General features: G+C 34.5%; 1 protein-coding gene across 3 annotated transcripts in view; it reads left to right on the top strand.

The window, feature by feature from the left end:
- FUT9 (fucosyltransferase 9) overlaps nt 1-24,473 on the top strand; it is a 196,884-nt gene that overhangs the window by 34,014 nt on the left and 138,397 nt on the right. The window contains exons 1-4 of one of the 3 annotated variants that reach the window (XM_073893655.1): nt 4,853-4,897; nt 8,348-8,389; nt 12,160-12,331; nt 12,430-12,578. The exons of the other annotated variants lie outside the window; for them this stretch is intronic. The gene's annotated coding sequence lies outside the window, so the exon portion shown is untranslated. Of the gene's footprint in view, nt 1-4,852; nt 4,898-8,347; nt 8,390-12,159; nt 12,332-12,429; nt 12,579-24,473 lie in introns of those variants that run through there. 3 annotated transcript variants of the gene reach the window in all.

Here is a 24,473-nt window from a genome sequence, read left to right on the forward strand (position 1 = left end):
TTACTCCTCACAATAATTCCATAAGGCAGATGCAACCTTTCATTTTTAAATTGAGGAAAGTGAGAAATAAAATAATCTGCCTAATGGAAGAAGCCAAGATATGAATCCAGGCTGTATTTGAGAAAATTTTTATTTTGGTTTATGACTGTTTATTCATTAATGTCTATCATGTTTACTAAGCACTTAATACATGCCAGGCAATTTTGAAGAATGATCTCTATTCCTATGAAATATTCAATGTTTTCTTTTGGTTACTCCATGGTGAACAACAAGATTTCCAAAAATTTTTAGAAAAGGATTCATGGTGCAAAATTAACTATATTGCTCCCACAGAACAATGATGGACTTGGGAAAATGTAGTAATAAAATTAAAAACCTACTAGGTATTTGGCACATGTTCAAAGATTTTATCTTTATCACAAATATTAAGTTAGGCATTCCATCTGAAGGAGAAACTGACATTCGAAGAAGTTAAGTGACTTACAGAACTAATTAGTGATAGAGACAGAATTGCCCAATATGTCCAGAGAAATATTTATCTCTGGAAATACTGAGAAAATGGGCCTGGGACTCAAATGAGGAAGAACATGCAGCATACCCCATGCCCTCTGTAGTTCTCAGTGTATGTTGGCCTGTTAAATGTTTTAGGAAACTCCTATAGTAGTGAAACCTGTTTAATATTGTTGAATTAATCATCCTTAAACTTATAGGATCATCTACATAGCTTGTGGGACCCAGCGCAAAATAAAAATGTGGAGGCTTTTGCTCAAAAAGCAGGAAAAATGTATCATTAAAGGTATTAAATATACGTAAACAATGAATCATGGAACACTACATCAAAAACTAATGATGTAATGTTATTAACATAACATAATAATAAAAAATAATAAAAATTATATTACCCCTTTTAAATATTAAAATATATATATATATAATTTCTTTTCCCTTTTTTCTGCAGTCTCTCAACATGTCATGGTGTTTATTATGTGCTATTCAATGTTGTTCTAAGTAAAGAAAATTAAAATTTTAAATTATTAGCATAAGTTTTACTATTCATCTTTATATAATGTAATGCCAGTCCCAATGCAAATATGAGAACATTCAATTTGCATGTAAAATCACCCAAAATTATAATTCATATTTCATAGCTCATACATTCATATATATTCCATTGTTAAAATAGAACAATGGAAATTCTGAGAAAAATTATTTCAAGTGTTTTTATTTTACTTTTGATATGTACACATTTGACAAATGCTCTCTACTTTCAGTTTACTCATGAATAAGAAAGAACTGAAAAGGAAAGAAACTTTGGGATGCCCTATCTGTACCTTTTCTTATATGTCATTTGTAGTGTAAATGGTTGACTGATAACAGGGAAGAAATAACAGGAATAAGAAGGAATATGATAGGATTCCTTGGTTGTGTTTTTTAGAATAATATTGGCTTTGGTCTATATTCAAAGCAAGTTTTGTTTCACATAGAAAGCATGGCCACTTGGTGTTGTCAGTGTCTTTCCCTTCCTTTACTCACAGACATAACACGTTTACCTTGAATTCACTTTGAGTCTCCTTGAATTCCCGTGCATTGTGGGTCCACCAGAATTCTGTGCCCACAAGGTATCAGGAAGGCTACGTGCAAACAGGGCTGCAGGAAATGGTGGCCACACATGTTGCATGTTATCTCCTCTGCTTATATGCACACTCCCTTGTCACAATTTCACTTACAACACACAAGTTCAAAAATAAAGTTATTAAGAATTTCAAGGCAGCAACCACAGAGCAATAAACCAAGGATGGAGCCCTCTGAGAGCAGAGTCCTGTGTAACTGTGCAGGTCAAAAGCCCATGCAACTGTCCCAGTGTTTAACCCAACCCAACATGATGTAAAATTCAATATTTTTAGATTATCAAAATACCATTTTTATTTCTAATAGAGACAATGCTCTTTTTATCATCATTTCTGTCAATTAAAAATGCAACCCATGTTCAGATTTGTGGTTTAGTGTTCTAGCTCTGAGAGACTACATTCTTCATTATCTAGCCCTGTGCTTTGAAGGTATCTTAAAAGGAAGAGTTTATCCTTCCCATCTATCACCAACTGATATTTCTGTAAAACACAAAACCACTTACTTGAATATCCTAGTCATGTTATGTAAATACCTATTCTTTCTCAACTTATCTCAATGGTGCTCTGGAAGAAAGAGTTTGCATACCAAAACACACTTTGTGTGGTACTAATTGAAAGGATAGCTCATTGTATTTTAACTGTGAAGATGATTGTTTCAGTAAGGAACTGATTAGAAATACTATCCCAGAGTCTTTTAATTCAATTATGGAAGATAGAAGGACATATAACTGCCATGTCTCTTTTACATTTCTAGCCTTCGAAATAGTCATAAATGATTTTTGAAGAATCAATTTTTGACAATCTAGATATTTTTACATGACTTGTGTGAAATTCTCTTTTATAAACAATAAAATAATAGTAGAATTAGTTAATTAAAATTTGCAAATCAGTATTATGTATCAAACACATGACTTTTCCTTAGATTAGAATTCTGATGGGGAAAAACAAGCATCCAGACACACTGAATGTATTTTAATAAGTACTGTTGGCTTTCCAGAACATTTTGAGAAGTGCAATTGGATTGGAAAGACTTACTAAAAAGAACTGGAAAGTCTGGCCTCCTTTGTCACTCTTTCTCCCAACCATATTTATTTTCTGCAGAGTTCTCTGCTGGTTATTCCTTTACTCTTTCACCCCAGAGTTTTTTGGAAAACTTATCAACGTTTCCAAGTGTTTGGCAATCACTGCTGCTAAGCACACTTCCTTTTCCTCAACTCCCAGTTGGTTAAATCAAGAAAGAAACAAAAAGAAAGCGGGACAGACAAATCTTGTGTGCTCCCTAAGCTGGCCAGGTTGCTGCAGAAAGGAAATGGGAGCAAGGAGAGAATCAGAGGATTTTCTAAATGGAACCAACCTGAATTCACTATGGCCACTCAGCTGCCAAGAGTCTGAAAAATGTTAGGGAGGTGATAGATTCCTATTTCTAGCGTTATACTGAAAATGAAAGGCTTTTGCTTTTTTAATACTTAAGATACATCTTGAAACATCAAGAATCTCTGGAGAAGAAAATACTTGTGAACTTTTCTTCTTGAAGGTGGTATGCAGAGAGGGATATTTGGAGAAAAATTACAGAGCAAGTTAATATTTAATGAGATCAAAAAATTAAAACTATAAAAATAAAGTCTTGAAAATAATCCTGTGTCTTCACAGAATCACCACCCAGGCAAGCACATCCCAAAGCTCAGCCTTCATTGAAAATTTACCAAGAGAAAAGTAATTTTTTAATTCTTTTGAAACCAAGCACCAAGTCAGATTAATTAGCAAGACTTTTTCTTGGTCCATGGAAGATTAATTTCTACATGGATCTAAAAGATATCAAAATAACTCAGAAGTTTATAGCTCCATAAAATTAATTTATTTTCAACGGTCCTCAGAATTATCCTAGATTTTGGAGATTTTACTTGTCAAAGAAGCATTAAAGCAATGCATTTTTTCCCCAACCATTTGCTCATTTCAGTTTACTTCTGTAGTTTAGAAACTTTAAAGCTATTACAGTTCACTCTTAAACAACATGGTTTGAACTGCACACGTCTACCTGTACACAGTTTTTTTTTTTATAAAGACAGTACAGGAGTGTAAATGTATTTTCTCTTCCTTATGATTTTCTTAATAATATTTTCATTTCTCTAGCTTACTTCATTGTGAGAATACAGTATATAATACATATAACATGCAAAATATTTTTTTAGATTCAATTAGCCAACATATAGTACATCATTAGTTTCAGATGTAGTGTTCAGTAATTCATCAGTTGTGTATAACACCCAGTGCTCATCACATCACATGCCCTCTTTAATGCCCATCATCCAATTACCCCATCCCCCTACCATATGATAATTGTCTTTCTCTGATTGACTTATTTCACTCAGCATAATACCATCCAGTTCCATCAATGTCAATGTAAATGGTAAATATTCATCCTTTCTGATTACTAATATTCCACTGTATATATATACAACATTTTCTTAATCCCTTTATCTGTCAGTGGACATCTCAGCTCTTTCCCCTATACTTTGCCTATTGTGGACATTGGGGCTATAAACTTTGGGGTGCAGGTGCCACTTAGGATCAATACATTTGTATCATTGGGGTAAATGCCTAGTAGTGCAATTGCTGGGTTGTACGGTAGCTCTATTTTTAACTTCTTGAGGAACCCCCATACTGTGTTCCAGAGTGGATGTACCAGCTTGCATTCCTACCAACAACATAAGAGGATTCCCCCTTCTCCACATCTTCACCAACATTTGTTGTTTCCCGTCTTGTTAATTTTAGCCATTCTGACTGGTGTGAGGTGGTATCTCATTGTGGTTTTGGTGTGTGTTTCCCTGATGCCAAATGATGTGGAGCATTTTTTCATGTGTTTGTTTGCCCTTTGTACATCTTCTTTGGAGAAATGTCTCTTTATGTCTTCTGCCCATTTCTTGACTGGATTATTTCTTCTTTGGGTGTTGAGTTTAGTAAGTTCTTTATAGATCTTGGATACTAGCCCTTTATCTGATATGTCATTTGCAGATATCTTCTCCCATTCTGTCGGTTGCCTTTTAGTTTTGTTAATTGTTTCCTTTGCTGTGCAGAAACATTTTATCTTGATGAAGTACCAATAGTTCAGTTTTGCTTTTGTTTCCCCTGCCTTTGGAGACATGTCTAGCAAGAAGTTGCTGGGACTGAGGTCACAGAGGTTGTTGCAGCCTGTGTTCTCCTCTAGAATTTTGATGGATTCCTGTCTTACATTTAGGTCTTCATCCATTTAGAGTTTATCTTTGTATGGTGTAAGAAAATGGCCTGGTTTCATTCTTCTACATGTGGCTGTCCAATTTTCCCAGCACCCTTTATTGAAGAGATTGTCTCTTTTCCATTGGATATCCTTTCCTGCTTTGTTTAAGATTAGTTGGCCATAAAGTTGAGGGTCCATTTCTGGATTCTCTATTCTGTTCCATTGATCTATGTGTCAGTTTTTGTGTCTTGATTACAGCTTTGTAATAGAGCTTGAAGTCTGGCTTTGGTTTTCTTTTTCAACATTCTTCTGGAGATTCGGGGTCTTTTCTGGTTCCATACAAATTTTAGGATTATTTGTTCCAGCTCTGCGAAAGATGTCAATGGTATTTTGATTGGGATTGCATTAAATGTGTAGATTGTTCTGGGTAGCAATATTTTAACAATATTTATTCTTCCAGTCCATGAGCATGGAATGTTTTTCCACTTTTTATGTGTCTTCCTCAATTTCTTTCACAAGTGTTCTGTAGTTTTTAGAGTACAGATCCTTTACTCTAAAAGATCTGTTAGGTTTATTCCTAGGTATCTTATGGTTTTGGTGCAATTGTAAATGGGATCGATTCCTTAATTTCTCTTTCTTCTGTCTCATTGTTAGTGTATAGAGATGCAACTGATTTCTGTGCATTGATTTTATATCCTGTCATGTTGCTGAATTCCTATATGAGTTCTAGCAATTTTAGGGTGGAGTATTTTGGGTTTTTCACATAAAGTATGTCATCTGTGAAGAGTGAGAGTTTGACTTCTTTGCCAATTTGAATGCATTTTATTTCTTTTTGTTGTCTGATTGCTGAGGTTAGGACTTCCAGTTCTATGTTGAACAACAGTGTTGAGAGTGGGTATCCCTGTCATGTTCTTGACCTTAATGGAGAAGCTCTCAGTTTTTCCCCTTTGAGAATGATATTCACCATCTGTAGATGGCTTTTATGATATTAAGGTATGTTCCCTTTATACATGCACTGGGGAGAGTTTTAATCAAGAAAGGATGCTGTATTTTGTCAAATGCTTTTTCTGCATCAATTAAGAGGATCATATGGTTCTTGTCCTTTCTTTTATTAATGTGATATATCACATTGATTGATTTGTGAATGTTGAACCACCTTGCAGCCCAAGAATAAATCCCACTTGGTCGTGGTGAATATCCTTTTAATGTACTGCTGGATCCTATTGGCTAGTATCTTGGTGAGAATTTTTGCATCCATGTTCATCAGAGATATTGGTCTATAATTCTCCTTTTTGGTGGGGTCTTTGTCTGGTTTTGGGATCAAGGTAATGCTGGCCTCATAGAATGAGTTTGGAAGTTTTCCTTCCATTTCTACTTTTTGAAATAGCTTCAGAAGAATAGGTATTAGTTCTTTTAATGTTTGGTTGAATTCCCCTGGGGAGCCATCTGACCCTGGACTCTTGTTTGTTGGGAGATTTTTGATTATTGCTTCAATTACCTTGCTGGTTATGGGTCTGTTCAAATTTTCTATTTCTTCCTGTTTCAGTTTTGGTAGTTTATAAATTTCCAGGAATGCATCCATTTCTTCCAGATTGCCTAATTTGTTGGCATATAGTTGCTCATAATATGTTCTTAAAATTGTATTTCCTTGGTGTTGATCATGATCTCTCTTCTCTCATGATTTTATTAATTTGGGTCCTTTCTCTTTTCTTTTTTGATAAGTCTGGCTACGGGTTTATCAATCTATTTAATTCTTTCAAAGAACAAGCTTCTAGTTTCATTGATCTGTTCTGTTCTTTTTCTTTCTATTTCGTTGATTTCTGCTCTATTTATAATTTCGCTTCTCTTGGCTTGGTCTAGGCTTTTTTTGCTGTTCTTTCTCCAGCTCCTTTAGGTGTAAAGTTAGCTTGTATATTTGAGACTTTTCTAATTTTTTGAGAAAGGGTTGTATTGCTATGTACTTCCCTCCTAGGACCACATTTGCTGTATACCAAAGGTTTTCAACAGTTGTGTTTTCATTTTCATTTGTTTCCATGAATTCCTTTAAATTCTTCTTTAATTTCCTGGTTGACCCATTCATTCTTTACCAGGATGCTCGTTAATCTCCAAGTGTTTGAGTTCCTTCCAAATTTCTTCTTGTGATTGAGTTCAAGTTTCAAAGCACTGTGGTCTGAAAATATACAGGGAATAATCCCATTCTTTTGGTACCAGTGGAGACCTGATTTGTGACCCAGTATGTGATCTATTTTGGAGAATGTTCCATGAGCAATGAGAAGAATGATTCAGATTCACTTCTCCACACCTCTGTTGTTTTGGGATGGAATGCTCTGTATATATCTGTGAAATCCATCTGGTCCAGTGTGTCATTCAAAGCCCTCGTTTCCTTGTTGATCTTCTGCTTAGATGATCCGTCCATTGCTGTGAGTGGAGTGTTGAAGTCCCCTACTATTATTTTATTGTTATCAATGTTTCTTTAATCTTGTTATTAAATTGTTTATATGACCGGCTGCTCTCAAGTTAGGAACATAAATATTTATAATTTTTAGATCTTTTTGGACAGACCATTCAAGTATGATATATGTCCCTTTTCATCCCTTACTATACTCTTTGGTTTAAAATCTAATTTGTCTGATATGAGGATTGCTACTCCAGCTTTCTTTGGATGTCAATTAGTATGATAAATTGTTCTCCACCCCCTCACTTTCAATCTGGAGGAGTCTTTAGGTCTAAAATGAGTCTCCTGTAGTCAGCATATGGATGGGTTTTGCTTTATTATCCAATCTGATACCTTGTGTTTTTTGATTGGAGCATTTAGCCCATTTACATTCAGAGTAACCATTGAAATACACGAATTAGTGCCATCGTATGGGCACCTGTAAAGTCCCTGTTTCTGTAGATTTTCTCTGTTTCTTTCTGGTCTATGTTACTTTTGGGCTCTCTCTTTGCTTAAAGGATCCCTTTTAATATTTCTTGTAGGGCTGGTTTGGTGATCACAAATTCTTTAGTTTCTGTTTGTCCTGGAAGCTTTTTATCTCTCCTTCCATTCTGAATGACAGTCTTGTTGGATAAAATATTCTTGGTGGCATGTTTTTCTCATTTAGTACCTTGAATATATCATGCCTGCCCTTTCAGGCCTGCCAGGTTTCTGTGGATAGGGCTGCTGCCAGTCTAATGTTTCTACCATTGTAGGGAAGGAGCTCTTGCCTCAAACTGCTTTCAGGATTTTCTCTTTATCTCTGAAATTTGCAATCTTCAATATTATATATATATGTATACATATATATATACAAATATATATACATACACATAAATTTTTTTGTGCACATATATATATATATATGTATATATTCACCAGGGAGATTATATTCTTTCCCCCCTTTTTTTTTCTTTTTCTTTTCTTTTTTGGTTTCTGACCTTTTTGAATTTGTCTAGTGTGTATTTTGCTTGAGTCATGATTGATAATTTTGATCTTGCTCTCTCATTCATTCATTCTTCTCTGGGCAAGATGACTAGAAGAAGGAATTCACAACAAAAGAAAGAACCAGAGGTAATACTCTGTCACAGACCTAATCTATATGGATATAAGTAAAATGGTCTTCTGGGGGAGGTCTTCTGCTGCACTAATTCTCAGGTGTCTTTGCCTGGGCGGAGTTGCATCACCTCTTGCCATGGGGCTGGGCTCAGTGTAAGCTCCTTCCCTCGCTCTATGTGGTTTTTGTTCCCTGAAAGCTTTCCACCCTGGAGCTAAAGGATCATGGCCCCCTTTCTTTGGTAAACCCTCAGGGAAAAGCAGTCTTCACTTTTGTGTGCACCAAACTCTGCAGACTCCTGTGGTGCTCACCCAAGCCAATCCTCCGAGGGGAAGGAGGAGGGTCACTACCTTTCTGCCCTTTGCAGGGTCCCCCAATCCTGCCAGGTTCTGGGTTTATGGCAAACCGGCTGAGAGCCCATGACTGGGCTCACTGACCATAGCCAGTTTCCCTGCTCCAATGCTTGGGGACTCTGCTGGCTTAGGTACCCCCATTCTTTGTCTGACCCTGAGGATCCTGAAACCACACTGTCCCACCTAGGATTCTGCCCTGCTTTTCCACCTGAGCACCTTTAAGGCAGGGATGTCCCTTACTGAAGCAGACTTATAAAAGTTCAGATTTTGCTCTCTGGGACTATATCACTTTCCAGTGAGCTGACTTATGGAGGCTCCCTCACCCTGCCATTTATCTTCCAATATATCCCCTCAGATTCACTTCTCCACACCTCACACCTTGGAGAAAGTTGTCGCTTTTCTATTTGTAGAATTCCAGCAATTTTTTTTCTTACATCTCATGTTGAATTCATCAGTGTTCAGAATGATTTGATAGTCATCTAGCTGAATTCAAGGGACCAGATGAAATGAGGTCCCCTACTCTTCTGCCATCTTGCCTCCCTCCATACAAAATATTTTTCATTAACTGTTTATGTTATTGGTAAAGCTTCTAGTCAACACTAGAATTAATAGTTAAGTGTTAATTAGTAGTTAAGTTTTGGGGGAGCCAAAAGTTAAAAATATGAATTTTTGACTGTGTGGGATTCAGAGCCCCTAACCCATGCACTGCTCATGGATCAACTGTATATCCAAGGTACTGTTGACCTGTGACTACATTAAATGGAAAAAGGAAGTTTTTCTACTTACTACTAAAAATTAACAAAGAAGAAAATCCTGAACCATTTGAACTGAGGATAACACATTTGTTAACAGACACATTTAAATAAATAATCACTTCAGCACTAGCCAAAATATCACATGTTGCATATTTATTATCAATTTTGCAAGGTTCTCTTGGAAAGCTATTCAAGATTTGGTTGTATACACCAGTAGCATAAATTACACATGATATTTATTTATTTCTAATAATAAATTATGGCTCCAGGGAAAGTGTGAAACTGTATTATTTGTAAACATATTATGATATAAGATATAGAATTAATGAATCAAACTATTCAGGTTTATTTCTCATTTTTAGACATGTCTAATACTGCTACATAAAGCACAGAGTATCACAAGGTATCACAACATAATGTTGCTGTGGTGAGTGCAGTAGCAAGACTGACTCTTTAGCTGTTTCAGGGTCCGCTTCATCACGTGATCATAGCTATGAAGGTTAGAGGTCTTGTCCTTATTTTGGAGGATGAATAGACAAGCTAATTCACTCATTCTCTAAGTAAATCAACTCTTCTTTACTTAGCCCTTACTCTGGGCTAATTATGATATTCAGTTCTGGGGTTATAAGAAATGAAGAGATAGATATGGTCTTGGCCTTTATGAACCATACAGCCTAGCAGCTATTTGTAGTTTATCTGGTACTACAATCCAAGACCAAGTCCACATGCTAGTGCACAACTTGAGATGTGACCTACAGAATTCACTCCTTCACTCATTCATTCATTTAGTCAACAATTTTTGAGTAATATTGTGACCCAAACATCCTGCTAGATCTTTAGACTACCTAAAGATCTAAGAAAAAAAAAATTCTTCTACTTTTGAAGGATTTACAATCTGAGAAAAACATAATAATAAAAAATTTCACAACTATCAACATTTTAAGTAAGGACATATATGACAATATAGTGAATAATATAAGAAAATTAACAAGTGAATAACACATGAAGCACCCAGCATACCGGAAGAAATTTAGGCAGAAATATGTCTATGAGAACATGGAAGATTCCAGCCACATACTGCCTTTTGATGTTGGGCATGTCCGTAATCTCCTTGTATTTGTGTTTCAGTGTGTCATATGTCTGAAAGAAGGAGAAGGATAGTTTCTATCTCATAGGGTTTAAAAGTGAAGATTTCATGGGATAACACAGATAATGTGCTTAACTTACTAACAGAGAAAATACTAAGTAAATTTAGTTATTATTTTCATTTTTATCTATCTTGATTTTGTATTTGTTTCCCTTTCCTTCATTAGATTTCAAGAGTTCCTTAAATTTCTTTATACTGTGTCAAAAATGATGTTCTTTGTCTTATTAATTTGATTGCTCTCTTTATGAATTGTGAGTGGTCTGCTTAGTGCAGTAATTAACTTATTTTCATACATGTAATGTTACAAATTTTCGTTGAATATAGGCTTAGTCATATAATTTTGATGTGTAGTATACATATGCTCATTAGCTTATAAATAGATGTGACAATCTTTTTAATTTTTTCTTTGACCCAATAACTAAGGATAATGATTTAAATCTCTAGTTAATTGTTGTTTGAGGTTTTACTTTTCTTTTCTTTTCTTGTTTCTGGTTCAAACTTAGGTTAATATCTAATTATAATACATCTTAGTCAAAAATTATAGCACATGCAATTTCTGCTTTTATATTTATTTATATTTCCCCTGTGGTGTGGTCTGTTTTCAACTATATAGACAACAAGTATTTAGGGAAAAAATTCCTTATAGTTCTATGGCACAAAGTTTAGCATACAGTGTTTATATTTCTACTTTAATTTTGTCAACTTCAGATCAAAATATCAAAATAATATTTGAAGTAAATATGTTGAATTCTTGAATTTTAGTTCTATTTATATTTGGCTTAAATTCTATTTTTTAAAGAATGTCTCTTTTAGATATGTTGGTCTCTGCCAGTTCTTGAAGTTTCATGCCTGTTTACCTTTATTATGTGTTGTTAAATAAAATAATTTGTGCACCCTTTAATGCTTTTTGCCTTGGAAACCTGTCTTGCCTGAGACTGAAACAGTGATCAGAGAGAATAAAATAAAATTCTCAAATACCTGCATATCCTTGCTTCCCATTGGAAGGGACTAGGAAAGGATAGGTAGAATTCGGTCAACCTCTATGTCAAAGCCATATGTATGAGTTCTAGAAACTTTGTTTTTCTTTGTCAAGGGCATCAAAATAGCAGATGGAGAATCAACCCTATGAACATGCATACCAGCTTTCATTCATTGTTCATGTAACTTAGATTAATAGCTCTTAATGAATAAAAAGTGTGAGTTGTAAGACCTCTTTTGCATGACTGTCACTGATTGAATTCTGAAAGTATTACCAGTAGAAAAGAAAACACAACTTAATGTAAGTAAATATATCTATTATCTAAAAACTGAAACTCTTCTAATGAACCATCTAATACAGTAATTATATTTCTCATGGTTACAATCTGCATACTTCATAATTATGTATGGAAATAATGATAAAAGAGAGCTTGGATATATGAGAACTACATTTTAGTTTTTATTATCTGTCTTTCTATAATGTTTAAAAAGTTAGAAAAGCGGTAACCTATTTTAGCTTGTGTTCACTTCTTTCATTTTTTATCTAACATTAGGAAGTGCTAAAGAGCAATAAACCAGACCATTCTGGAAGTCAGAAAAAAAAGTCTCCATAAACCACATGTTCTACACCCGTTCTCTGAATAAGAAACAAACAGAAAAATAAAAACCGAATTGCTGAAGCAGTAATATTGCCACTCCCTTCCAAGAAACTCAACAATATCGACAGTAATACATTTGTTGATTTTATAAACATATATTTGAAAAGCTCTCAATTGTTCTTTCTCAAGCCCCTAAAACTGGGTTGAAATCTCTTCCTTCCAAAGGCTGAATTGGGGGAATTCTTTGCTACAGTTTTTGCTACAGAAAGTTAATGGAAGCACAGGATGAAAAGCAGTATATACAAGGAACGCTGCTGTTGGAGAAAACTGAACATGAGACATCAAAAGAGGCAGCACCACTCTGGATAAATCAGGTGTGTTCAGCAATCTACGAAGACTCCCTGCACCCAGCCTCCCTTACATCTCATGCTGTCTGTAAGAAAACTGTAATTACTGCACATGCCATTAGACTCTTGGGGAGGAAATCTTTAGGAGAGAGAGGGAGAAAAATCAAAGGCTACTTCTACAAATACATATAATTTAACGTAAGGAAAAGTATGGGAAAGAATCTAAAGTAAAGGTTTCACTTTCCCCACCTTCCATATATGTACTTAAGGGACCACGTATAAGATCACCTGATAACTTTCTCCTTTTCAAGGAATAGAATTAACCAAAAAGTAGCTTCCTTTGGTTCATGTTCAAAGAAAATAATGATGTATCCCTTTGTGCCCCAGGCGTCTGTGCACAAGATACGTCCAAGAAATTTGATGTGTTTGTGCTCTAATAGAAAAGACCTCGACATTTCCTAATCTTAACTGTACCACTTAGCTAACAGTGGGGTCCAGGATAAGACTGGACAAGAAGGAATATAAGGTAACAACTTATTCTAAAATTCCCCATGTCTCTTCCCTGAAAGCTTCAGCTTGTCTCCCCACATCCCCACTCCAGTCTTTCTCTTGTCTCATGTCTGCTGCCACCTTGCTCCCCTGCATTCCCTCAATCCCCTTCCTTTGTAAATCCAATTTAAGGTCTCCACATATCACGGCAGCCCCACCTGTGCAGCACTAGGGAGGGACTACAATGAGAAGGAAGAGAAGGGGGAGAAGCAGACAGGAGAACCCAGAAAGTGAAAGCACACCAACTCTGTCAACTTCTTCACACCCTGTCCCCTCTTTCCACCAATAGGATCAAGAACAGGATGAAGAAATTGAAATATTTTCTCACCTAGACACAAACCAGCAGACATGATGGCTCACTCTTTTAGTGAGAAAGATAAAGCAAAACATTTCTTTTTTAATTTATTGCTAATAGGTTTATGTCCTTCACAGGGTGAGAGGGGCTAATAAACTGGGAGAGAGATGACACAAACAAGATTCATTAGGTCCGTATTTCTTTCAGGGGCCTTTGAAAGTCTTATGATCTAAATGATATAAAACTAAATTTTGAAGTGACTGTTAAAGCTATTTATATATACTAGACAATTTTCTCAGGATTTATTCTTTTTGTCTCTCAGACTCTCACTAGAGTTCAGTCATGGAGTTTTACTTCACACATGTGGATAAGCCTCCAGCCTCTCCAAACATTTTAAAAATCTGTAAATTAAAGACATTTAAAAGGAATTCACATGATCTCATCTGGACTGCTCTTGATCTTGTTTGATATTCTTTAACATTCTTTTTAGAATGGGTCAGTAGCAGAGGGGCTGTAACTGACCTCCATATTTCAGCACTGGGAACGTGAGGCACTCTGCGTTGGGTTCAGTCCTATTCTGTTACGCTACTCCCGTTTGTCAGTAGGTAGAAACTTCTCCCATTCCCCAGAAGGCAGTACCTTCTGTGAATAGTTGCTTTAGACAAGCATTCATTGTTCAGAGGGTTTGATTCCTCACTGAGCAAAAGCTACGGCATTATAAAGATGCCAGTTTAAATTTTTTTTTAAGCTTGAATTTTTTAAAGCCAGAAAGGAACCCTCACTGTTGAGGCAGTCATGAAAGAAAACCTCTTTTCACAACCCCTGAAACAAGTGGATGAAGAGAGTAAGAGTGAAAGTGCAAAGACTGGGAACCTGGCTTTTTTCCAAGAAAAAGAAAAAGCCACAGTTAGAAGAAGTAATTGAACACTTTGGAAATCCCTTTGAAGACCTAATGCGGTGGAACTTTTTTAAATGAATAAAAGCTAAATGCATAATAATTCCATGTAAGAAAATATAAATGAATGTTTGAAGTAGTAAGTAATGAATTTATGAATGTTTAATGTAGTGAGACCAAGCAGTAGCACCCCTTGGTAATGTGTATTTAGCATTAGCAATGTTGTTACGTGGAGGAGACAAATGAAAAACCTGGCAAAATTTTACCACTTGTTATTTTGTGTCTTGAATGCTTTGCCTGGTTCACAGTGATGGTATTAGTTGTATCGATCATCCTTATTCAGTAGAATTCTGTGCACTTTGCAAACTGAATTTTGAACATGGGTTCAAAGGCAAAATACTCCACTCTTTCGTATTGTGACTAATGATACGTTAAACAAACTTATATATTACTTACAATAACAGTAGAAGCAGTTGCATTTACATGGAGAATATAGGAATAGATTTTAGCTCTGTTAATAGACCACGTAATATGAAATTTTAATATCTTGCTATATGTGGTATTTCTTAGTAAAAAAAAGGTATGGAAATCATCGATATTTGAAGAACTTTGATATAAAAACAAATGTGTGTCGAGGACACTGGATGTTGAGATCTAAAAAGGAAAGAGCCTTGAGTGTTTGTCATGCTGAAGGAGAATGTGTTTTCTGCTAAATCTGGTATAATATGTTGTGTTTTTAGTAGATAGATTGGTTGCAGGTCATCTTCTTGAAATATTACAGTGTGTTTTGTTTTTGCTTTTGTTTTTTGGTGCCAACTTTCTCTAAACTCATTTCTCTGCCTCCATCCCAACTGACTCAATTTGCTGAAAGTCAGAGAATAATGTTAAGACTCCCCACCTGCACACATGCACATCTGCACATGCACAGACGAGCAGGCTAACAGCATTCTGCTTTGGAGCAACGACTTAACTTTGGACCATGTAGATGCTGCAGAGGAGTAATGGTCACTTAACACATCGGTGTCTAGACAGGAGGAATAACTGATATGGTGGAGTGTGACAGAATTCTGAATCAGAAAAAATAACAGTAACAACAGAATCTTAAGGTTGGAAGGGAGTTTAAAAATCATCTAAATCAACTGTCCATCACATTACATTACCTTTCACTCTGAGGCTCATTTCTAACTGGTGTTACCTTGGAAAACCACTAATTTCTGATTCTTATTTTGAATTTTGTATGTGGATTGATTTCTCAGCCTACCCCACAATATCTCCTCCGTATGGAAAAACGTTACCTCTTTTTTTCCTCAAAGTGTGAAAATAAAGCAACAAGACTGATTTTCTTTTGTGAGTCATATCCGATCTCTAAAAACAGTTCCTAAAATGGAGTTGCCAAAATATTCCATATCATGGCAGCATGGCTGGAGTAAGCTTATGAGGTAAATATGCTCAAAGATATTTCAGTATTCATTTTATAATCACATATCTCTATAATCACATGCTGAACATTAATACTAAACTTCAGTAACTTTAATACTAAAAGACATGCATAAAAACACATTGTGTTTATTGTTTAGACAGAACAATAATATAATTTCTTTGTGAAGAGATCTCATTTGGTGAAAGCAGAATCTGACAAAATTTTATCTTGTTCTCATTCAATTATTTAAACAAAAGGAATGGTCCTGATCTGAATTAAAACTCTGTTTAGTGTCAAATTGAACAGATGCAAACTCACTTATGGAGGGCCTTTTCTTGGAAATAAACTCTTTAATTCAATAACTATCTAATCCCTGAGTATTCCACAGAATATGAACACCTAGTTAAATTCATTTTAAGAACCAAAGAGTAGTTCATCAATAACATTTACATATTAATTTAAATTTAATTATACAACATAAAACCCTTAGAACCATTAAATACACAAAGATTATTTTGAATTAGGTGTTTCTAACATCATTAATGTTTCTAACATATTAATGTTAGTATAATATTCAAAAATAAATTAAATATTTAAGGAAATCCTTATTGTCTTATTCCTTTAAAGGTTATTTGGAACTCAGCATCTACAGAAGAATTACTAGCTGGGCATTTATTGCACATAAATCACAGAATTCAATTAATAAGAAAGACCTTTATAACACTGAAACAGAGTTTAAACAAAGTAAATAAGTGTTGTCATTTTGATTTGTTTTGCTTTGTTTTGGCAAAATTGTTATAAAAGTCCATAAACATAGGCATGTGAATACACATTACAGTGTATTTTATATCTAACTAGTATTAAACTTTCAGTTCACTAGTAATCCATGGATTTTATCACAGAGCTATGGGAATAGAAGAGGACATATTGCTTTTGATCTCATTTTAGAATTTACCTATTGTGGTACATGAATATTAATCTACTTTATAATGGTGCTGTTGAAGTAGATGTTACAACTTATTTTAGTAGATCATTCTAGTATTTAACCACATTTCCTGGTAAGAATGAATTTATTATCTATTGTTCTTTAGAAGTCTCATGATGCTTCTTAAACTCTATTCTCTCTGGGGATGGGTAAATTCTAATGATTGTGCCATCTATTATTTTAGAGATCATTAAGCCTTCTCTGCTCTAGATATTTTTAGCATTCGCAGTTTCTCATGTATCTAGTTTTACAAACTCTTTCACTCTTTATAATGTTCATTTCATATTTGTCTTTACCAAAAAACATCTGCTTCTTATCTGCTTAGAATAACCTGCTTCTTATCACCTTAGAATCATTCAAGGTCTCATGGAACTTCTTGATGCTCTGTATATATTATTCTCTTTTTTTCTCATTTTATTTTGTGAAACTGGCTTGCACTATATGTTTCTGAGATCTTTTTCTTGCATGTTGTGTAACTGCCAACCAATGCCTTGTGTTCATGTTCTTCATTCTTATAGTATCTCGCTACTCTACATGGTTAATGTTATTTATGTTGTAATCCTCTCCTCTTGGATGCTTATGATCTAATCATATTTAATTATCAACAAACTCAGAAGGCTTTTAGCTTCCCCCATTTTATTAGAAGCGATTTCCCGGACTACTTCTTCCCAGGAAACTAAAAAGAAAAACTGAGCCAATGCCACTGTCAAGTTATAGAAAACAGAAGCACTATGTATTATCTAGCAAGCCAGGGATATATTCTGTCTTGCATGATCTATACTCTGGAACTCAATTTGATCTTAATCATTTCAATGGAGTGGCTGAATTAATTTAATAATTTGACTTATAATTGTGTCACAGTTGGAATAGTGTTATGATAGTGTTCTAAGTGCCTTCGGTTAATTTATCTCTTTTAATATTGGGGAGGAAAGAGTTAAAGTAGCTGGCCTATGATCCATAAGGATACTGTGGGCAGAGATGGGGAGCAGGCAATTTGGTATAATCTCCTTAGAAAAAGCTGAACCTGGACTTTTTCATAAATGAACCAATACTACTCAAGAGAAAAGAGACCTTATCTATGGAATTCTCTTAGCAAGGATATTTCTGGTTTAGGATTATGACAATGAACCTGGAATCTGTGGATTTATGGAGAATGGGAAATAGGGAAACTTGCTGACTCTCTGAGGTGTCAAATACAGATATTTCATAACCTAAATGCCCCATTACTGGGTGAAGCAAGTAAAGGCAATGAAGCATCACAGGGCTGCAGATGGATGAAGTTATGGATCCATGGGTATACAAGTGGGGAGCAATCAGTTTTACCTTTGGAGAGAGAATTTGGAGAAGGATCCTGCAGATATCATCAAAAGTCTTTGCACAAGGTAGATGCATCAAACCACATCAGCCAATTCCTTAGAGAGTAGAACATAAAAAAGCTGCCATGTAGATTCAGGCTGGAAAGTAACTCATGGGGAAAAACTATATAAGTAAGCCAATTAAGTAATTTTTTTTGTTGTTTCAGCTCACTGGAAAAGTCTCAAAGTGAGACAAAGGTATGACTTGAATGTTTAAGCTAGCAAACTCTTGGTTACACTATCAGAGTTGCTGCATATCGGGATCCATTAACAATTTATAATGGCACAATTGCTGCCAAAGTGCACAAGAGATTTGGGTGTAGAGATCCAGAAATACTGGCATCAAAGTGGAACAATTACATCATATTTTTGTTAGCTCAGGTTATCCACTGGGCTGAAGAACTTGCTGGTCCTTACCAGCTGTCTATGACAGGGAACACATCCTATACCTCACTATTAAAGTGATTACCATGGCATTTGACCTATGGTCTCATATGTCCCTGGGAAACAAGTTATCTAAGAGCTGACCACTGCTGTACCACCTGTCTTCTAAGGGTGAGTGCTGAATGGAGGTCACAGAGAACATAGTACAGGATCATGTGGAAAGCGATGAATGTTTCCTTTGAGGATTGATATCCCATACTGGCAATGTCCAAATAAGATTTAACTAACATGCAAGTGTACAGTAAAGACAGCAATGAAAGAATGAGGAGGTGGATGGTATTATTAGAGCAAGGAGCTTTTAACAGTCTTTTCACCTCCGATTAGAGAAGCTGGCACAAGGTCTCCTCCTTGAAGTAGGCTTTCTTTGGATCCCAGCACACATACTTATCTACATTCCAAAAAATATATATGTAAAAGTGGTTCTAATATATAAAAATGTCTGGGTCTTGAATCAATCTGGTTTATTCTCTATGAATCTTTCAGCTTATTTGTGAACAAGTTCCTACCAAAGCCATTCTTCATCTTTAGTTTTCACCTTAACAAACATGTACAAATACACACACACACACACACGTACACACTGTTCTTTCTCCTCTCCACTTCAGTCTGCATTAGATATTCCTAAAACTGAATGGCTAGGAAACCCCACCATTGAGATATCTAGTGTGCAACCAAAGCAATAAGGAAGATTATTTCATATTTATGAAGAAATGTGGGCATAGAACAATATTTCTCAAAATATGTTCTTAGATTGGCTACATCAGAATGCCCTAAACCTCAGAATCTCCTAGACTATAAAAAGGTAGATTCCTTCGCCTCATGCCAGATTTAGAGTAAGGATCAAGAAATCTATATTTTTAGTAAGTATTCCATGTAACTTCTTAGAAAAATGGATCAGTAGAAAGAACACTGGTTTAGGTGTTTCGGGAAAAGATTATTATCACATGAGCGTTTTTCCTTTCTTTATATCTAAGTAGATTTGGGAAAGTTTTGAAAATGTCCTGGGCTTTAGTTTCCTCTTCTAAAAATAAAGCAATTAAATTGGATAGTCATAGAGGACTAGTCCAGGTGTTCTTAGTACAATTCATTATCTAGTTATTCAGATTAAATGTTTTAAATGAATTATCAAAACAAAAAAAATGCTCTCTTAGATGATTTGCCTTGCAATTCCATCATTTCTAGTGTGCTCTGGGAAGATTCCTATTGCCACAAGAGCAGCAAAATGTGGGGAAGGAAAAAATATGTTTAGTGAGGGGAATGCCAATGCTTACATATTCCTGGCAACTTGCTCAGTACTCTAAGGAATTGGCAATGGTGGCTACTCCATCTAATAAAATGGGATGTGATCAGTATGTTAATGAGCAAAACATTGTTGTGCCTCTTTGAGCTCCAAGTCTAAAAACTTGCTCAGGAATTTATATGCAATTTAAAGAAATTTGAATTTTAAAAAATGTTAGTATTTGCTTTTCTTTCCACACATTTTTCCTTTTTGTATATATATGTATATATATACATATATATACATATATATGTATATATATGTGTATATATACGTATATATGTGTATATATATAACAGCCACAAAACTGCTATAGGCCTATTATATTTTAGTTTTAGTCACAAGCCGCATGCCTAAAATACTTTATTTGAAAATTTGGTCCTGTATGTCGTAAATTACAAAATTGATTGGAAATCTTTAGTGAGAAGACTTAACAATTACGAGTTGCAAGATAACAGAAAGAAATAGATTGTTATCACAAGATAATGGCCACTGACTGTGAGATAAATGTCAAGGCAAAGTCATGGCAAAGTCTGGCCATTTATCAAAAGTAAACATTGAAGAAAAGTAGGATACATTTATCAAGCAACTGTTATAGTCCAAGAATTTTATTTTTCTCATCGTAGTTGATGTATGATTTAGATGCTGTCATTTCACCTGCCAGATGTTTGTGCAGCTAAATGACTTGGGTCACTGCTGCCTTATTTAAGAGTTATATAATCTTGATTTTTGAGTGATGATTTTGTTTAGTCCAATAATACCTTATAGTAAGAAAATAATTAAGAATGTTAATTGATTTGGCTTAGTTTTACTTTCTTTTTCTTTCTACTTAGAATTTTTTTATGCCCTCATCTATTACCTAAAAGTGGCTTAGTAAGATTCACATTAAAATGCATGTTCAAAGGATCAGTAGGGTAGAAATTCAAATAAAAAGCTATAACTGAGGAGAGAATTATACTCAAAATTATTTTAGTATAGGCATAAATATTCTAACAAGCAGAGCGATCACTTCTATACCTCTTGTACCTGACATGTGTGGCCTGTTGAATCACAGTGTCAATTTGATACTGCCAGCTTTATTGTCATCTATAGTCATTTATACCCATCACCTATCCTAAATTACTGTAAAAAGAGGCCATTATTCTCCTGATTTAACAAGTTCTATATTCCAACCATGATGGTGAATTTGGAATCCATTTAACTTCCATAAACCAGCTTCCTCAAATGGAGAGCAAGCCCCCAGTAATTACAAGCTGGGAAGGCATGGGGAAATCTTTATATAACTTATACAAGTACATATACTTTATTTCCAGAACTACTTTGTGATGGCATTACTTAGAGTATAGAAATACTAAAGATATTTCTCTACTACCCTGTAAGTATTCAAGGTGCCTGAGTATAGTGTACATATTTTAGAATTACCCAATTCCTGCATCTTGCACACTCATCCTTTTTCAGGTGTAAGAGAGGCTGATCTGGATTAACGAACATCATGGACCATAAAATATGATTACCTAAAGCTTTTAAGTCCTTCCTTCATTGTATCCTTCCTTCATTCATCCATTCAACCAAAACTCATTGAGTAGTTGTATGTGTGGGATATTATATATTGTTAAGGTAAAAAAATATATAGATGAATACTATACAATCTTTCCACTGAGAAATTCCTAGCCCAATGGTTATGGATATATATATATGTATATGTATGTATATTTTTCCATTAAACTGGAGATATGTGTGTGTGTGTGTGTACACACATATGCACATGTACATGTATGTTTAGGCAAGGATAAGTAATTCAGTACAACTGTGAGCATATGTTTGTGGTAGGGTGGAGGAGCAGGTGGGAAATGTCTGGAAATAGAAAAAACTTGGGGCGCCTGGGTGGCTCAGTCAGTTAAGCATCTGCCTTCCACTCAGGTCAAGATACCAGGGTCCTAGGCTCCCTGCTCAGAGGGGAGCCTGCTTCTCCCTCTCCTACTCCCCCTGCTTGTGCTCTCTCTCTCTCTCTCTCTTTCTCTGTCAAATAAATAAAATCTTTAAAAAAAATAGAAAACAACTTTAGAATATAAGAGACTTTGTGTACTCTGCCAAGGAGTTTGAATTTTATCCTATAGAAAACAAAAAGTTATGGAAAGATTTTAAACATAGGAATGATTTGATCATGCCTGACTATGTTGAAGGCATCATGGAAGCAATAAAATATTAGAGATGGTAAGTATTTACCACTATTTAAGAGTTGGTGGTTGCTTGAAAAAATAAAGTGGTAGTAGAGGTGATGAGAAGGGCATTGGCTAAGGATATATAAGAGACCTAATTGACAGCCCTTGGTAAATTATTTAGTAATATAAGAGGAAGGAATGATTCAGGGATGACTCTGATGTTTTCAGCTTAGAAGCACAGAATTGTGGTTTAAAAAAAATAAATAAATAATAAAAAACAGACTTTGTGTTAAGACTTTAAAGCTGATTTTACCACTTTTTATTTTATTGACCTTGGGCAATTTGCTCAAACTCTTTGTGCCTAGTTTTTTTACTTGTAAAACCGGTATACTAATTATTTTTACCTCATCAGATTGTTGTGAGGATTAATGAATTAATGCGTGTAGTACTCTTAAAATGGTGCCTGGAATATATTAAATGTTGAATAAGTGTTTCCTATTGATATTATTATTATTATTATTATATATCACTATTAATATCATAGAGCATCATTATTATCACTATCATGATGCCATTACCCAAAATAAAGAATTCCAACCAAGACAGTGATTTTGAGGAAAAGATAATCCCACTTTGGACTGATCAAACATTTTATTTAAACATACAAGTTAGAAATGACAAGTAGGCCATTAGAAATGCAGTTTTAAAAAGAGATGATAGCTAGTATATCTATTTGGAAGTCATCCACATACAGGATACATTTGAGGCTATGAAATAGCTTGGGTTGCCCAAGGGGAAAATATAAAAAAAGAAAGGAAGGGAGGAATCATGACAAACAAATCAAGCTTCATGGAAATACTAATATTTAAGCAATGGGCAGGTGAGCCATCATAGTACCCTGAAGATCAGTCAGAGATACAATGGAAAAATGTGGAAAGATGAGTGAGATAAACAAATAGAAAGGATCCCACCCCCCAAAAAGATGAAGAAACCTGAAGAGTGCTCATTGGAATTCAACAAATGATTTTCATGAATGAAGTAATTAACTAATTTGATAATTAGAAAGTCACTGGTGACATAGCAAGCTATTTCCATCTGTTCCTATCACATTGCTTGGCATGTGAATACACTGAAAATAAATATTAGACTAAAAAAGCAACTTAAGCGTTATTGGGTATGCAGTTTAGATTTCACTGGGCTAAGTTATTAGTGGAGAAATGAGGAAAGTTATGCTTCGGTAAAAATATAATTGTAGGCAGATTTTTCTATTAAAGTGAATTATGTGCTATCTAAATTCACTCCATACTATTGTTCACACAATTGTAAGGGTATATGAGTCGGCAAATTTTGTCCATGGGCTGAAGAAAGAGAAGATTCATATATGGAGAACCTATGGAGAGAAAAAAAAGTAAATTTTTTGTGTCAAATAAACTGTCTGGATATAAGCACATTAAAAAAAACAAAGATTTCCTATTCACAAGTAATAATCAATTAGAAATTACAGTGGAAAAATGACTTTATTTACAGAAACAAATGTGAAATATGATCACTAAGAATCACTTAACAAAAAATAAACGATACCTACAATATTTTGCTCGGCTTAATGGAATGAACAAACAAATTCCTGAATGGGAAGATTGGAAAAAACTATTTACTTTCAGATTTATTTATATATTTAACTTAATTTCTGTCAAAATCTCAATAGGATACCTTCAGGAAATTTAAAAATCTATCCTAAAATTCATAAAAGCAAACAACCTTTGGTAAAGTAATTTGGAGAAAGATGAGTAAATAGCTAGACAGAACAAATTATTAAACCACATTAAAAATAATTAAAACTCAGAAATCAATTAAAGAAAAAATCTCAGTGAGCACAGCTCATAATAAATTATAAATTATTCATTAATTTAGAAACATAATAGCTAATGAAATAAAGAATATTTAACTTCATTAATAATGAAAGATATATAAATAAAAAGCACAATGAGAAATATTCTTTTCCTTTTTTGATTAATTGATATATGAGGGGCACTTATCCTATTATATTTGACAAAAATAATAATATGCTTTAGATGTTTATGTTCTTTGTCCTTTTAATTATATTTCTATGAAGATATATTAAGGAAATTAAAATATAAAAAACATTTATTTAAATGTATAGTACTTATTGAAACATTATTTATAATAGCAAAATACTGGAAGCAATCTAAATACCCCACAAAACAAGAGAAGTTAATTATGGCAATCCATATCATGCAATATTATACAGGCATTAAAATCATAGTTACATGGGAAATCATGATAAAATTTTGAGTAAAAAGCTAGATGCCTAAGTATATAAGCAATTTGATTTAAACCAAGATATATGTAATATGTCATAGATATTTCAGCCATTTGGGGGGATCAAATTAATGCATTGCTTTGCTAAGGATATGCAATTAGAGGTTTATCAGATAGCTATTAGCCTGCTCACTTAAATTCAATATATTTGTTTAATACTACTCTCCAGACTAAAACAAATATAAGCATTCTCCAAAG

This window comes from Callorhinus ursinus, unplaced genomic scaffold (assembly GCF_003265705.2).
Source record: "Callorhinus ursinus isolate GAN/ISIS: 27379988/994484 unplaced genomic scaffold, GSC_fseal_2.0 scaffold6, whole genome shotgun sequence".
NCBI lineage: Eukaryota > Metazoa > Chordata > Mammalia > Carnivora > Otariidae > Callorhinus > Callorhinus ursinus.